We start from the raw sequence: 17,085 nt of genomic DNA, 5'->3' as shown, positions 1-17,085 counted from the left end.
AGTGCATGGAAATACGTAACTAGTAATAGTGTATGTTAGAAATGGAAATCTTTGCTAAGTCATCTGTTCATCTGCTGCCATTTTGGCATTACCAGATGGACAAAAATGCAGATTTTGTTGTGGGAACAAATCATGGGGTGATTTAGAAATTATTTTTAAGGCAGTAAATCATTTGTGAGACTTATGATCATTAACAAACAGGGGTATTTGGGAGAGACGAAAATAGTTGAACCCTCCCTACTGAAGCTCCATTCCTTCTTCTCTGTGTTGATGGATGTAAAAAGGGGACAGGTCTTTGATCACCTCTCGTGACTGCCGTCTTGAGATGTTTCAACTTCCCCTGCAGACAACCTTGTCATCAGTTTTTCAGTCAACATTTAGAAACTTTTAGAAAACTGATTTTATAGCATATAACATTGTAGTTCCATAATGAATTGCACTAATTGTATGCATGAATTATATTTGTGAAGCAAAAGTTAATATTTTGATAAGAAGCCCCTTGAGTCCCACTTTAATTGGTTTCTAGAGCTCTATTCAGCAGAAGACAACAAATAAGAGCTAAGGACTAAAAGGTTTAGGGAATTAGGAACCAGAGAGTTTTTCAATTGCTTGAAGTGATACCACCAAGAAGAAATACAAGATCTATCCTCCAGGAATGCAGGATTCTTGCGTTATAGGAAAGCAGTTTACTGCGAAATGCTAAGAAAATTTCTTAAAAATAAGATATATTCAAGGTGATTCACATTAGGGACATCTAGTTACCAGGTGTCTCCTAACCACTTGACTTAATAGTATAACAGTAACTAAGCCAGATCTTCCATACAAATTTAATAAAGTATTATAATTTATTCCTAAGAAAGTAAAATGCAGAAAGGATATTTGAATTAACCATTTACACATGAAGGGTGAGAATGTTCTTTTTTTAAGTAATAAACTTGATGTATCTCTTTTGCTTTAGCTGCAAATCAATCTGCGTAATAATCAATCATTGGCTAGTGGCTCCTTTGGACATGGGAAATATTCTTCCTAATGAAAAAAGGCATGCATTTAACACTCCAGGTGGTTCCACAGATAACCTAGCCAAGCCCTATGCCATGAAGGACTATAGTAATTCCTATTGGCTCGACAGACGTGCTTACTCTTTTCTCCTTCAGTCTGTGAATCAGAAAGAGCTATAGGACTGAGACTCTTACACAATTTGTCTTGCTCTGAAATCACCACCAAAATTGAGGATGGAGCGATAAGAGGTAATCGCTCTCTTTACACATGTCAGCCTACCAAACCTCTGAAATGCCTCCCAGCCCACCACACATAAACTGCTGAAAGTATCCTTGGAATAAAATATTCACCGCAAGGTGAGATGATCTTGCATGGCAACGGGGAGAAGATTCAGTTAGGAATCTGTGAGCCAGTAAATCAAACTGTATCTATTCACTGACCATATCTCAAAGATAGTATGGCTAGCATGCTGGCCTAGTAGGAATAATAATAATAATAATAATAATAATAATAATAATAATAATAATAATAATAATAATAATAATAATAATAATAATAATAATCCACATCTGCCTATGCCAGGTCCTTGCTAAGGACTCGATAGGTAGACAAAAATGCCAAATACAGTCTGAACATCTGGCTGACTGTATGATGATCAATAATGATGATGATGATGATGATGATGATGATGATGATGATGATATCACATAAATGGGTTTAGTCTGAAATATTTCAATGTTATGCAGTAATTCTCACTGTGTCTGCCTTTTTCTTTGTCTTGTCTTTGTGGCCCGGAGGTATATAAGCTTTTGCTCATGGCCGTTCAGCAAAGTATCAAAGCTTTGTTGGGGTCTTAATATATCCTATAATATTGTTTGTGTGCATGCAACTAAAATTATGAAGTATTTTCAAAGTGAGTTGGTAGCTTTGGATGAGGCATGTGTTGGCTACAACTTTACCCTGGGAGCAAGATACAGGGGCTTATATGACAGGGGCATATATAGTTTGTTCTGAGGCGTCTTCAGCGTTAGACACTGTGAACAAGATAATTAGAGGATTAGCTGTAAGGAAGGCTTCAGACAAGTAGGCATACAATAGAAATACTATATTTGGTCTGCAACATTTCAAACAGCCATCAAAAAGTTTGTGCATCTCTTAGATGTCATCCAGGCATCATCAAGAATTTTTCAGCCCAATTATAGTATGGCTAAGTTGTAGCAGCATCTGGAAATGGCTGGCCTACCACTCTCTGATTCTTTATGCAGTCACTGTGACTCATTAATTTTGCAAGAAGGTAGAAGAATGGATTATGTATAGGCAAATAAACTGCTATAGATATTCTCAAATCTACTTTAGAGTTCAACCGTTATTTTTCTTTTGCTCGTGGTTTTCCCTTGCACATCAGTCTGCTACCTTTCAATTTCTTAGGCCTCTGTAATGTATGCACTCCTTCCGAACAAATTTAAGTAATCCTGCCAAGGGCAGTGAAACAATCATATAAAACTTTCTAAAAATATTACCACATTAGATTTTTTACTCGGAGGCCTCAATATATTGAGGCTTATTTATTTTAGTGATTTGGGAAAAAGAGAATGTTTATCTTAAGGTAGTCTACAAATAAGTCAGCTCAGCTCCAAGAACACAGAGGTTTTGCACTACTTCCAAATATAAATTAACAGTATCAGCTTTCCAATCCACAATAGTGCAATTTATAACTTCTTTTTGCTGGAAGGCCATCCATTAACATATAAACAAAACAAATATTGTGCCACTTTGAGCATTCAAAAATATTATAGATCTCAGAAATACAATACTGTACAACAAAAAACAGGGCATGAAAATATAGAGATCAAGGTTGCTCTACAAAACAAAAAAAGTGCTGTGAGGTAAATATCACTGATTTATACATTAATAAGCATCTTAATTGTAAATTAAGCAGTATAAGTGCATTATAAACATCAGTTGGAGGTGGGAGATACTGCCAATGTAATCTACCGAATCCCCTGCATGGACTGCCCCTGGGACTACGTAGGACAGACGGGGAGACTTGCACCAGATTGCAAGAACACAAGCGAGTGGTCAGATGAGGAGACCCGAACTATTGCAATGAACAAGGACACACATTCAATTTTGCAGCTACAAAGATTGTTGAAGGAGCAGGCACAAAAGCAGCCAGGGAAGTGATTAAAGCCTGGGAAACCAGCCCCCTCTTCAGGCAAAAGTTGTGCTGATTTTGTTGTTGTTGTTAGTTGCGAAGCCGTGTCCGACCCATCGCAACCCTATGGACAATGTCCCTCCAGGCCTTCCTGTCCTCTACCATCTTCTGGAGTCCATTTAAGCTCACGCCTACTGCTTCAGTGACTCCATCCAGCCACCTCATTCTCTGTCGTCCCCTTCTTCTATTGCCCTCAATCTTTCCCAGCATTAGGCTCTTCTCCAGTGAGTCCTTCCTTCTCATTAGGCGGCCAAAGTATTTGAGTTTTAGCTTTAGGATCTGGCCTTCTAAAGAGCAGTCAGGGTTGATCTCCTCTAGGACTGATTGGTTTGATCGCCTTGCGGTCCAAGGGACTTGCAGGAGTCTTCTCCAGCACCATAGTTCAAAGGCATCAATTCTTTGGCGCTCAGCCTTTCTTATGGTCCAACTTTCACTGCCATACATTGCAACTGGGAAGACCATAGCCTTGACTATATGCACTTTTGTTGACAGGGTGATGTCTCTGATTTTTAGTGTGCTGTCTAGATTTGCCATGGCTTTCCTCCCAAGGAGCAAGTGTCTTTTAATTTCTTGGTTACAGTCCCCATCTGCAGTGATCTTAGAGCCCAGGGAAATAAAATCTGTCACTACCTCCACTTCTTCCCCATCTATTTGCCAGGAATTGAGAGGGCCGGATACCATGATCTTGATTTTCTTAATGTTTAGTTTCAACCCAAGTTTTGCACTCTCCTTCTACAAGAGGCTCTTTAGTTCCTCTTCGCTTTCTGCCATTAGAGTGGTATCATCTGCATATCTTAGGTTGTTGATGTTCCTTCCGGCAATCTTAATTCCAACTTTTGATTCATCTAGCCCTGCCTTTCTCATGATGTGCTCTGCATATAAGTTAAATAGGCAAGGCGACAGTATACAGCCTTGCCGGACTCCTTTCCCAATTTTGAAACAATCAGTGGTTCCGTGTCCAGTTCTCACTGTTGCTTCTTGGCCCGCATATAGGTTTCTCAAGAGACAAATAAGATGGTCTGGTACTCCCATCTCTTTAAGGACTTGCCACAGTTTGTTATGATCCACACAATCAAAGGCTTTAGCATAGTCAATGAAGCAGAAGTAGATGTTTTTCTGGAACTCTCTAGCTTTCTCCATGATCCAGCGTATGTTAGCAATTTGATCTCTAGTTCCTCTGCCTCTTCGAAATCCTGCCTGTACTTCTGGTAGTTCTCGATCCACATACTGCTGGAGTCTAGCTTGTAGGATTTTAAGCATAACTTTACTAGCATGAGAAATGAGTGCAATGGTGCGGTAGTTTGAACATTCTTTGGCACTGCCTTTCTTTGGAATTGGAATGTAAACTGATCTTTTCCAATCCTGTGGCCACTGCTGAGTTTGCCAAATTTGCTGGTAAATTGAGTGTAGCACTTTTACTGCATCGTCTTTTAAGATTTTGAATAGCTCATCTGGAATACTGTCACCTCCACTAGCTTTGTTGTTGCTCAGCTTTTCTAAGGCCCACTTCACTTCACATTCTAGGATGTCTGGCTCGAGGTTATCAGGGACGTTAAGCTCATTCTTGTATAGTTCTTCTGTGTAATTTTGCCACCTCTTCTTAATCTCTTCTGCCTCTGGTAGGTCCCTGCCATTTTGGTCCTTTATCATGCCCATTTTTGCATGAAACATTCCTTTCATCTCTCCAATTTTCTTGAACAGATCTCTGGTCCTCCCTATTCTATTGTTTTCTTCTATTTCTTTGCATTGTTCATTTAAGAATGCATTCTTATCTCTTCTAGCTATTCTCTGGAATTCTGCATTTAATTGGGCATATCTTTCTTTTTCTCCCTTGCCTTTCGCTTCCCTCCTTTCCTCAGCTATTTGCAAAGCTTCCTCAGACAGCCATTTTGCTTTCTTGCATTTCTTTTTCTTTGGGATGGTTTTGGTTGCTACCTGTTGTACAATGTTGCGAACCTCTGTCCATAGTTCTTCAGGCACTCTGTCTATCAGATCTAATTCCTTAAATCTATTTGTCACCTCTACTGTATATTGAACAGGGATATGATTTAATTCATACCTGACTGGCCTGGTGCTTTTCCCTACTTTCTTCAGTTTAAGCCTAAACTTTGCAACAAGAAGCTCATGGTCTGAGCCACAGTCAGCTCCTGGTCTTGTTTTTACTGACTGTATAGAGCTTCTCCATCTTTGGCTGCAGAGCATATAGTCAATCTGATTTCTGTGTTGACCGTCTGGTGATGTCCATGTGTAAAGCCGTCTCTTGGGTTGTTGGAAAAGTGTGTTTGCTATGACCATCGTATTCTCTTAACAAAATTCTATCAGCCTGTGCCCTGCTTCATTTTGTACTCCAAGGCCAAACTTGCCTGTTATTCCAGTTATCTTTTGGCTTCCTACTTTAGCATTCCAATCCCCCATGATGATAAGGACATTTTTGGGTGTTAGCTCTATAAGGTGCTGTAGGACTTCATAGAACCAGTTAATTTCATCCTCTTCAGCACCGGTGGTTGGGGCATAGACTTGGACTACTGTGATATTGATTGATTTGCCTTGGATTCGAACTGAGATCATTCTGTCATTTTGAGGATTGTATCCCAGTATTGCTTTTCCTACTTTTTTATTGACTATGAAGTCTACTCCATTTCTTCTGAGGGATTCTTGCCCGCAGTAGTATACCTGATGGTCATCTGAATTAAATTCACCCATTCCTGTCCATTTTAGTTCGCTGATACCTAAGATGTCGATGTTCAGTCTTGTCATCTCTTGTTTGACCACGTCCAGCTTTTCTTGATTCATGGATCTTATATTCCAGGTTCCTATGGAGAAAAAATCTTTACAGCATCGGACTTTCCTTTCACCACCAGACACATCCACAGCTGAGCGTCCTTTCGGCTTTGGCCCAGTCGCTTCATTCTTTCTGGCACTACTAGTACTAGCCCTCTGCTCTTCCCCAGTAGCATATTGGACGCCTTCCGACCTGAGGGGCTCATCTTCCAGCGTTATATCGTTTTGCCTTTTGGTACTGTCCATAGGGTTTTCATGGCAAAGATACTGGAGTGGGTTGCCATTTCCTTCTCCAGTGGATCACGTTTTGTCAGAACTCTCTGCTATGACCTTTCCGTCTTGGGTGGCCCTGCACGGCATAGCTCATAGCTTCATTGAATTACGCAAGCCCCTTCGCCACGACAAGGCAGTAATCCATGAAGGGGTGTGCTGATTTACCACCAGCCTATCCAGTACTTAGAAAGCGAGGGCTGGGCAGCACAAGCAAACAACAGCTAACAACTTAAAAGCCAGCCATCAACACACCCCAATCAACATCTAAAAAGCTACTTACAACAGGCACTATAAATACTCAGAACAGCACACAGTCTGCTAGAGATGGGTTCCAGCATGAGTCTGAAAGCTCAGGAGACAACATTTCTGGTCCCGGTGACTTATCCAGATTGGATCCTGCAGAATCTTAATTGTCAAGTGCCAATTCTTTTTTTTTTTTTATTGAAAAGTTTTAAAATACAGTTTTCCTTTAAAAAACCCCCCTTCCCCTGCCCTCCTCCCCCCCTACCTCCCCCCTCCCCCTCTCCCTCCCCCCCTAACTCCCCCCTTTCCCACCCTCCTTCCCCCCTACTTCCCCCCCTCCCCCCTACCCCCCCCTGACTTCCCAGAGCTAAATACAAGGTATATATCTAAAAAAAAAACAATCATAAACAATCATATACTAACAACTATAAACTCTAAAATCCATCACTCTCTAGCTTATATAAAATAAACCAATCCTTAATAATATTAAATATATATAGAAAACTAAGATAAAAAAAAAACTAGCGTCATTCATGTTAAAAAAGAAAAAAAAAACAGAAAACCTTCCTCCACTGTCTACATTCTTCCACAATTGTCTATTTTCTAAACAAATTCTCATTTACACACCACAAACACCTATCCCTATTATCCTAATCACTCTCTAACCAAAATAGTCTATAATAGATAATTCTTACACAAATTAACCCACATTAGCCCATAAAGCTTTCTTCCATTTCCTCTGTAGTAAATTTAATCCATTAGTTCCACTGCTTAACTGTAAGTATTTAGTAAATTTAGTCCATTGTCCACTGCTTAGCTGTAAGTACATTATAGAAGTTCCATAGATTTCTGCAAGTCTTATTTTTTAATCTTCTTTGAACGTTTTAAAGCAGCACGCGTCACTCTCTGTTCTCTAGGGTCATCCAAAAGATTTATGGCTTGATCTCCTCCTACACCCTTCTCATCTGTTTGTCCATCTTCATCCTCTTGATATTCTCCTTCTCCAGATCCCTCTGCATCTTCCGAAAGTATTGATGGGATTACTTTTAAAACATTGTTGTAAAAATCACGCGCTTGCTTCACAGTAACCAAACAATACCTTTTGCCTTCATACGTCAAGCTCAAGCCAAGTGGAATCGCCCATCTGAACCTTATATCTCGTTGCTTAAGCTCTTGCACAAGAAATATAAAGTCCTTCCTTCTCTTTAAAATCTTTGGAGGAATTTCTTTTAAAACCAGAACTTCTTGATCAGCAATCACAACTTTAGTATCATAGGCAGCTTGTATAACTTCATCTCTAATTTCCCTTTTTAAAAAATAAACCACCACATCTCTAGGCAGCTTTCTCTGTTTAGCAATCCACGAGTTCACACGAAACACTTTGTCCATGCCTTGTTTTATTTCAGATGCTGGCTGATTCAATACCACCTCAAAAGCCTCTGAGACCAGCTGCTTTAGGTCTTCCTTAATATTCTCTTTTAAACCTCTAATTCTAACAGCAAACTGCATCTGGTAAAATTGAGCCAGACTCAGTTCGTTATCCATTTTGTCTTTTAACTCTTCAATTTCCAATACTTTTGCTTCTAATATAGCATTCTTTTGAGTCAAATCTTCCACTTTTTCCTCCAGATCTTCCACACATACAGCTACTTTATGCACTGAAGTCAAAATGTCTACCTTCATCTCTCTAAATTTCTGTTCCATCCTCTCTTCCATTCTCTCCTCCAATTTCTGCAATTTCTCCTCCATCTGTAGAAATTTAACACCCATTGATTCCAAAATTAACTGGGTATGCTTTTCAAGATCCTTCAATGTCAATACATCAGAAGAATGCAGCGCCTGCAATAATGAATGTTGTTGCACCGGAGAATTTCCTGCACTCCGGAAAGTTTTAGGAGGAGGTTTAGCCGCCATCTTTTACTTACAGTTGTGACGCACTTTCACTTTAAGTTTTAGAAAAAGTCCATCAAGCTCGAGAGTAGAATAAAATAATCCTCTTCATCTTTCCCTCTTGTACCGCTCTGCCTGCTCTTTTCCTTTCATAGTCTTTCCTTCAGGCAGGGATGGTCACAGACGCCTGGCTCTGCTCCATAAAATCCAGAGCAGAGACGCTGGCCAGCTGGGAGCAACCCAGGCTACGGGGGAGTTCAATCCTTCAGCCGCCCAAGCTCAAAGCTCAGGCAGCCCTGGAGAACTCTACCCCTACCTGGGAGCTCACCCCCTCCTCTTCTCCCGAGGAGGGGGCTTCAAATTCGCCCGAACAGCTGATCGGCGCTGTTTCGGGCGAAAATCACACAGCTGAGCCACGGGCAGCCCGGGAAGGCTGTCTCCGGCGCCGGCGGAGCCACCGGAAGTCAACAAGTGCCAATTCTTATGAAGAACTCTGAATGTCTTGTTTTGTTATGCTGGCCCAGTTTTCTATATTTTTCATATTGAAGTGGTGAGTGCTGTTGCTAATGTAAAAAATGCCCATATTTGAGTTTTATCATCATCAAGTACTACTTATCAGTAATCCACTCATACCAATCTAGAATACTTTGAATGTCCCATTTACCATGTTTCAATATTTCATTTTTATGGTTGGGAAAGATGGCATTAAGCATCTCCAATCACATATAACATGAAGATAAAATAGCAGATCTCTATCATCAGAAGATAGTCATCATCAACAAAATGTACAGTGAAGTGTGTTAGGCAGTTTGTTCTGCATCAAAACTAATCAAACTGCATTAAAACTAATGAGTACTCTGATCAGAGTAACCTTTGTGATCACTGATTATTCTAGTAACAGGAGAGAGTAGAGATTCTGAGAGAGATTAACCACCATTTCCTCCAAACTCTCTTAATTGTATGATAATATATTGTCAGCTGAGTTAACCAATTGGTCCCTTTTTATATTGTCTTCAACCCTTGGTCAACAACTCATTATGCTGAGGGAGGAGTATCATTTTGTTATTCTTAATATGTCTTTTCTCTGCATACCTTCCTCATATCTATTCATCTGAAATGTCTCATGTATTTCTTAAAAGAGAGGAAAAAATGATCTTATTAGTGTTCCATTCCTTAAGTGTAGGGTTTTCTTCTTAGTGTAGAGGAGAAAAGAAGTATTAATAAAGCCCAGTCTGTCATAACAAACTTTTCAGTCTGGCAAATGCTGGGTAAATAATTACTCTTTCAAAATCAGCAATTATTTGGCTGATACCTTTTGTGTTCTATTACATTTAAGAATGATACAAGGAGAATGGAATGTCTCTGGAAACTGGAGTATTTCATTATTGGAATTAACCTCCTTTATCCTGTGTGAGATAAACGTCTCTGCAACTTACAAAGCAATATTTGATTCTCTCTCCAGTTTTAATAATTGCTAATCAACAGTCAGTGGAGTTATGGAATATTCATTGAGGGAATGCCTGACATGTGAATGCCAGAGATTAGGAGGCCAATCTGGAACTGAGGTATCACGTGATTTTAAGACGTTCTCAGACCACTTACCCATTTTAGAAAAGATAAGCTCACCAACATGTCTCAACAAGCTATAAGCTTCTTAGAAGCACTGAAAAATGAATAAAATGAGTCTAGGAAGTGAAAGTATTCATAAAAAGAGTTCAACAACCCTTTAATCAACCTCACCACTCCACCCTTTGGATATATTTTATAATGGATAGTATCTGTTCGGGACTAAATAGCAGGACTATTTCAGAGTGTGAAGACTGAGCTTATTCTGTTTTGGTAAAAGTTTTATTCATTTAGCTCTGTCAGAGCTGGGTATTTTTTATATTTAGCAGAACTCTTTTAATATTTGCAAGTTAATACGGAATATCCAGAAAACATGTTTCTACTGCCACCCAATGAAATTTATGCCACATTGCAGTTTATTGTGTCTCCAGTTAACTGCTAATGTGATGAAAGTATTGGCAAATCATGGCTATGAAAAGTACATAATATATATAAAAAAGTCAAATTTGGGGAAACCTTAGCCTATTGCTCAGATCATATCTTGTATTCTTGAGGACTACATTCAGATTTAATTATATATACTGATAAGGTTAGGTTTTCTTTTTAGTATCGTTTAATTTGTTATTCGTTTTAAAATGTTTACAGTATTACAAATAAATAAACTTTATTTAATAAGGGGTTTCATTGTGAAATAACTTCCTTTTTGTTTAGATTCTGACACCTTATTAAATGCTGGCTATTCCGAAGAACTTTATGCAACTGCTGTGATTGTAATTGCAACTTGGTTTTGTGTGTGTGTGTGTGTGTGTGTGTGTGTGTGTTTGTGTGTTTGTGTGTCATTTTTTTATAGATGTATTTTTTAACATTCTTACAAAACAGGTTAAGCTGCTGAGAGTTTTTATCGATAAGAGTTGTCGACTCTTAACTAAGGATTTTAATAAGTAGAGAATTCTGAAATGCCATTTGTTGCAACTTTAATCTCGAAGAACAAAGAACTAAACTGTGACTTGCTGTGACTCCTTCCCTTTCCATGCGCACCAATATTAAAAACCCCTTCTCTCTTTATGCCCATTGAAACAAAATTGTGATTGTTCTCAAACACCTTTGATCAGAGGTGGTAGCCACGAAGCCCTCTAGTTGCTGCTGAGCTACAGATTTTATTCTAGCTGGTGTCTTTGGGGTTGTAATTTGCACTGTCCTATATTCCCTATTTTGGCACCTATGCTTTCATCATGCTGATGTTGTAGAATTATATCAGACCCTTCCCCCCACCCCTTTCAAGTGATATGGCATGGCAGTGTGAATCCCACCCGAGTGCCATGCCCTGTTCGTAAAAATGCTTCTATGTCTCCAATGAAGCAGACATTCCAAATCAGAGCCTTGTGGGCTGAGCTTTGTGAAACTTAGCTCTTGACCTTATGCTGTTAATTCAAATGCATTTGTAGTCCTGAGAGAAGACCTCAGAGCTACACTGGGCCCCGATGATCATACCTTCTATGTATATTACAAAAATCCCATAGCCAACCCTGCGGCCAATGAATTCTTCCTCATCCGTTGCTCAAAACAGCAGAAATCAAACTTTGCAGACCTTTGCCTGTGTCAAAGAGCAACTAGTGCTCTTGAAAGTGGCAGTTCAGCTGAATTCACTACCTATTTGGCTCCTGACTGAGCAGTATTAACTATATAATTGTCTCTAGGACCTTCTTCTTATGCCCAGATTGTGCCTAAAATTGACAGTGATCACTTCCCAAGCCTGCTCCAGTTAAAATTCTTTGCTCAACAGACACATACTAAGGCCTGCTACCATCTCTTTATAATGCCGGAAGAAAACCTCTTTGACTGATCAGCCTCTACTTGATTTAATACATATGCTACATGAAGGATCTCACTCGAAGTAAGATGAACTCCCAGGGCCATCTTACCACTGCCAATGAAATTTAAGAGTCCAATGCAAGGCTGCATATTGGCTCCACTCTTATTCAATCAATTAACTCAATAGTGGGCCATCTCCACAGGGAGTTTCACTTCACCATAACTTACTGAAAGACATCTCTGTTCTACTCTTTGCAGATGATGCAGCAATATTTTTAATAACATCTGCTGGCCTTAAAAGAGCACTGAAAACCCTAGCACAGGAAAACTCAGAGAGGCCAGCTACAATTCAATTATGAGAAAACTAAAATCATGGTACTTGCCAAAAAGTCCAACAGCCACTCCTGGAGTATAGAGGGCACAAGATTCAGCTGGTCTCCTGTTTCAAATGTCTGAAGACAATCTTAAATTTTGCCACCAGTAGGAAAGCAATAGGAAAGCCCACAGGGACTATGTTGCTGAAAACACACAAAGGACTTAACTGCCATTCGTAAATTCCTTAAAACAAGAGGTAGCGACTTCATACCCACAGTTCTCAAATTATTTGAAGGCAAGCCAATAGCACAAGTTCTCTGGGATGCTCAGTTGGCTGCCTCCTCCAACTTTACACTGTTAGAACTCCTACAAGCCAAATGTTTAAGATCAACCTTTCAAGGCCCTAATTGTGTCTCTAATGCCTAGATATAGATAAGATATATAGATAAATAAACTTTATTGTCATTTTTAACTGTGGGCACACTGGCACACATTAAAAATGAAATCCTATTGCTTGCTTTCAAAAGGTACACATACACAACACATATATAAACATGCTATATACAACACATGTATATACCTACATCCTTACATATAAATACATATAAATATTAATCACTGTCCATCTTGAATACATAGGAGAAGGAGGAAGCTTGAGAGTTCACAAGATTAATATTGTATGGAACAAAACTGACTGAATATGGATGTTCTGCTATGGATACCATGAAGCCCCCTCCCAGAAGGTAACAAGGAAAACAGGTCATGAAGAGAATGTGTAGTGTCCCAGACAATCCTGCAGACCTTGCTCAAGCAACGCTTACATGCAATGTCCTGGATGGAAGGGAGGAAACTGCCAAAAATCTTTTCTGCTATCCTCACCACTCTCAGCACTGCCTTCCTGTCTGAAGGAGTGATGCTTCCAAACCAGACTGCAATGCTATATGACAGGATGCTCTCAATTGTCCCTCTATAGAAAGTGGTAAGGACAGGGGAAGAAAGATGTCCTTTTCTCATTTGATGCAGAAAATGCAGGTGCTGCTGTGCCCGCTTTACCCGTGTCTCGCTGTTGAAAAACCAAGCCAGCCTACTTGTTAGCTGCTTACCCAGAAATTAGATGCTGGTAACCATCTCCACAAATCGACAATGATCTCTTTGGTTTTTCTAATGTTTAAAACTAGGCTGTTTTTCTTGCACCAGTTCACCAAACCTTCCACCTCCTTGCAGTAAGCACCCTCATTGTCATCTTGAATAAGGTCAACTACTGTTGTACTTCACAATATGGTTGGTGGCAAACCTAGTACAACAGTTATGGGTCAACAGGGTGAACAGCAGAGGACTTAGGATGCAGCCCTGAGGACAACCTGTGCTCAAGAAATAGTGTTAGAAATATTTGTCCCAGCTTGCACATACTGGGGCCTGTCAATAAGAAAATCAAGAATCCAGTTGCACAAAGGAGTGTTTAAGCCTAAAAGGCCCAGTTTGTCTACTAGATGCTGGGGAATGATTGTATTAAATGCTGAACTGAAGTCAACAAACAGCATTCACACATGAGTACTTCTTTCCTGTAAGTGCTCCAAGCTCAGATGGCTTCATGAGAGTGGAACTAGAGTATGGGTCACCAGAATCAACTATTGGCTCAGACTATCCTTTTTCCCTCCCTTGGCTTTGCCACTGAGTGATGATTTTCAGTCCACATGGAAACAGGCAATTAAAATCTCATCCCTGAGTTTTTCTCTTTTACTGTACTCTTTTACAGGCCAAAGCTCTTATTAAACAGTATGCAGCTGACACAGAGTTCCAATGGGATCTCTGCTAGAACCCCAAACTTTATTACCAGTGAATCCAGCAGATATTCTGACTCCCCTACAACATACCTAACTAAACCTAAGTATCTAAGTCTTGGAGTGCCTTTACTCTACCACAAATGCCTTGCCCTCACCTCAGCGGTCCTTAAAGGCTCATACAGATTCCTTACTTGGGAAGACAAGGCCCTTGTGACAGATACAACAGAGCATCTACTTCACCAGGGCTTGTACTGCAGATCCGTTGCTTTCAGACCAACCCAGCCACATCATGCAGTATTACAGTTTCTGTGAAGTAGCGCTCAAACTTTGTCAGATTTCCGTGCTGTAAATTATATTTAAAGAGCATCTAGTTTGCCACATTACAATGCTTTATAACTTGGATGAAAGTGTAATCTTCTATGCACCAAACATTTATGCTCTCTTACGCCCCTCTAAATGGACCTACTCCTTTTTTTAGATTGGCTTTTTATATATACTTCTATTTTTTAAGTCATAGATCTTTTATATCTTGTAGCTTTTTTATAGCTGCTTAGATTTTACTGTGACTCTTGATACATCCTTTATGTTTTGTTAATGACTGTACCCCCACCTTTCTTATGCTGGTCTATGACCATAATTAATGATTAATAACAAAATACAACTTTTAACATTGTTTGGAAGAGCCCTCTCTCAGCACTTCCAGCTATATATCTCTATTTATTACCAGAAGGTCAATTTCCTTCTAGTTAGAGCAAATTTATTAGAAGAATTTGGATATTGAACAGTAGATGGAGGCCTTGGGAAAGGTTTATCAATTTGCATTACAATTACACATTATTTAAATGATTGCAAATAGCTTTGATTCTTTGTTTTATTCAGAAGTGAGCTGAGAAGAATCATCTGGATTGTGGTGCTAAAGATTTTTTTTTTCTTCCAAGTCTCACTTTTTCTCAAATTTTCTTTCATGGCTAGCACTATTAAAGGAATAAATAAAGCTTTCTTTAGTGTGCATCAGTATTTTCCTTTGTTGGAAATTAAAGCTATGTATTCCACGTGGGCTACCTAGCCTATGCATTAAATATTACAGGAAGTAAATATGGTAAAAGAGGATTATCTCCAATACTTGATTAAGATTTCATTTACAGTCTAGTAACTTTCTGCAAGCAGAATGGGGGTGGGCAGCAGCTGGCTTTCACCTGGGGCAGCAAAATGTTTTGGAGAAGCTTTGCCCATAGGTCTCTTAAAACAGCTGGTATTGAGCATTTCCCCGTCAATAGACTCCATGAGCTCAAGAGAAACTCACTGCAGCTTGAAAAAAACAGGGCAATTTAAATTAGCCTCAGTTTGAAAGAAATTGCCAACTAGGGATAGTCTAGGCTAGGCAATTTGGTAATCAGGATCCCTAGTAGTTTTCTGTCCAGATCATTGAAATATAATTAGCATCATGATTAGGATTCATGTTTTGGTATGCTTTGTTAATTCATGTTAAACAGCCCCTAGCTATTGCTATATTTAAAGCTTAGGGAAATTTCAATATAAGGATCGCACGTTTTAGGACCAGTCTCCTTCTCAGAATTTGGAAACAGGTATGTATATTACAGCAGCACTCCCCAAACCTTTGGGCACCAGGGTCTGGTTCCATGGAGAGAGTTTTTCCGTGGACCGGAGGAGGCATGGTTTCACATGCTGCCTGCAACCCGCAGATTGGGCTTCACTTGTTTGCACAGCCCAGCTTCTAGCATATCACGGCCCAGTGCCGGTCCATGGACCAGGGGTTGGGGACCCTTGTATTACAGGATTCTTCTTGTTCTCCACCAGCCCCTGAGACTGGTTGAAGTAATTTCTTGGGGAAGTGAAGTTTGGGTTTTCTGTCTGCTTTTGCAAAAAGCAGCTGCTGCCTGGCAAAATTGCTTCCTCGAGGATCGGCATCATGCCTTTTCCCAAACTTGTACAGCCACAGAAACTTGAGAAATGGGTCTTTCCATCCTTCCTTCCTTCCTTCCTTCCTTCCTTCCTTCCTTCCTTCCTTCCTTCCTTCCTTCCATTAACAGCTGGGAAAGTGGGAGGTAACATTTGAAGATTGACAACTATTACAGGTGGGCAAGAGGGTTATCAGTCAACTGCCAGGAGCACAAGCTGCAGTAAGCAGCATATCCTGGTGAGGTTCCTGCCTGGAACTTAATGGCAGCAACCAAAAAAGGAGCACCTCATCCAAATGTGTGCAAGAACTTTTAGAGAGAGTCAAATGTCTGGTCTAAATGTCAACAGGCTCTTTGGGCTTCTTCAGATGGTTCTGTATTTGAGGTTCCATCACCACGTATTAAGCTGTTAGCCAGCCTTGCCTCATCTCAAAATTAGGGTACCACGCAGTTAATACTTGGATAGAAAATCACTAGAAAAAGAAAATTGTAGGCTAGGTGAGAAATTGAAAAGCTCAAATTCAAAGGTAGCAATGGCAAATCACATCCATACTGTTTCTAAGGAAATTGCACACTCATGAGAGGTAAGTCACCAGAAGTCAAACTTGGCTTAGGTTTTACTTTTCAGATTTTCCATCTGATAGTTACACCATATCAGTATCAATACTTATTCTATCTTCTATATAGAGCGTGGCTCAGGGACGCGGTGGCTCAGTGGGTTAGGACGCTGAGCTTGTCGATCAGAAGGTCGGCAGTTTGGCGGGTCAAATCCCGAGTACCGCATAACAGAGTGAGCGCCTGTTACTCGTCCCAGCTTCTGCCAACCTAGCAGTTCGAAAGCACGTAAAAATGCAAGTAGAAAAATAGGGACCACTACGGTGGGAAGGTAACAGCGTTCCGTGCGCCTTTGGCGTCCAGTCATGCCGGCCATGTGACCACGGAGATGTCCTCAGACAAGCGCTGGCTCTTCAGCTTTGAAACGGAGATGAGCCCCTAGAGTCGGAAACGACTGGCACACATGTGCGCGGGAACCTTTACCTTTACCTTTATATAGAGCACTTGAGGAAATATGTGTGTGTATAATATATATATATTAAAATCCAGTAAAAAGAGCTACATTTATTATTGAAAGGTTTAATTTATTTCCTGAAGACAAAAGGGTTGAAGGAATTCATGCCACAATTTAGGAGCAAAACAGAGTTTATTTTCCTGTGAAAATCAGGTTCAAATCAAAATAGGTAGTCTCTCAAATAACTCATTTTTTCAGAGGTTAAAAACATTAAACCCA

Source organism: Vipera ursinii, assembly GCF_947247035.1.
Source record: "Vipera ursinii genome assembly, chromosome: 5".
Lineage (NCBI taxonomy): Eukaryota > Metazoa > Chordata > Lepidosauria > Squamata > Viperidae > Vipera > Vipera ursinii.
Note: the sequence above shows the minus strand (reverse complement) of the source record.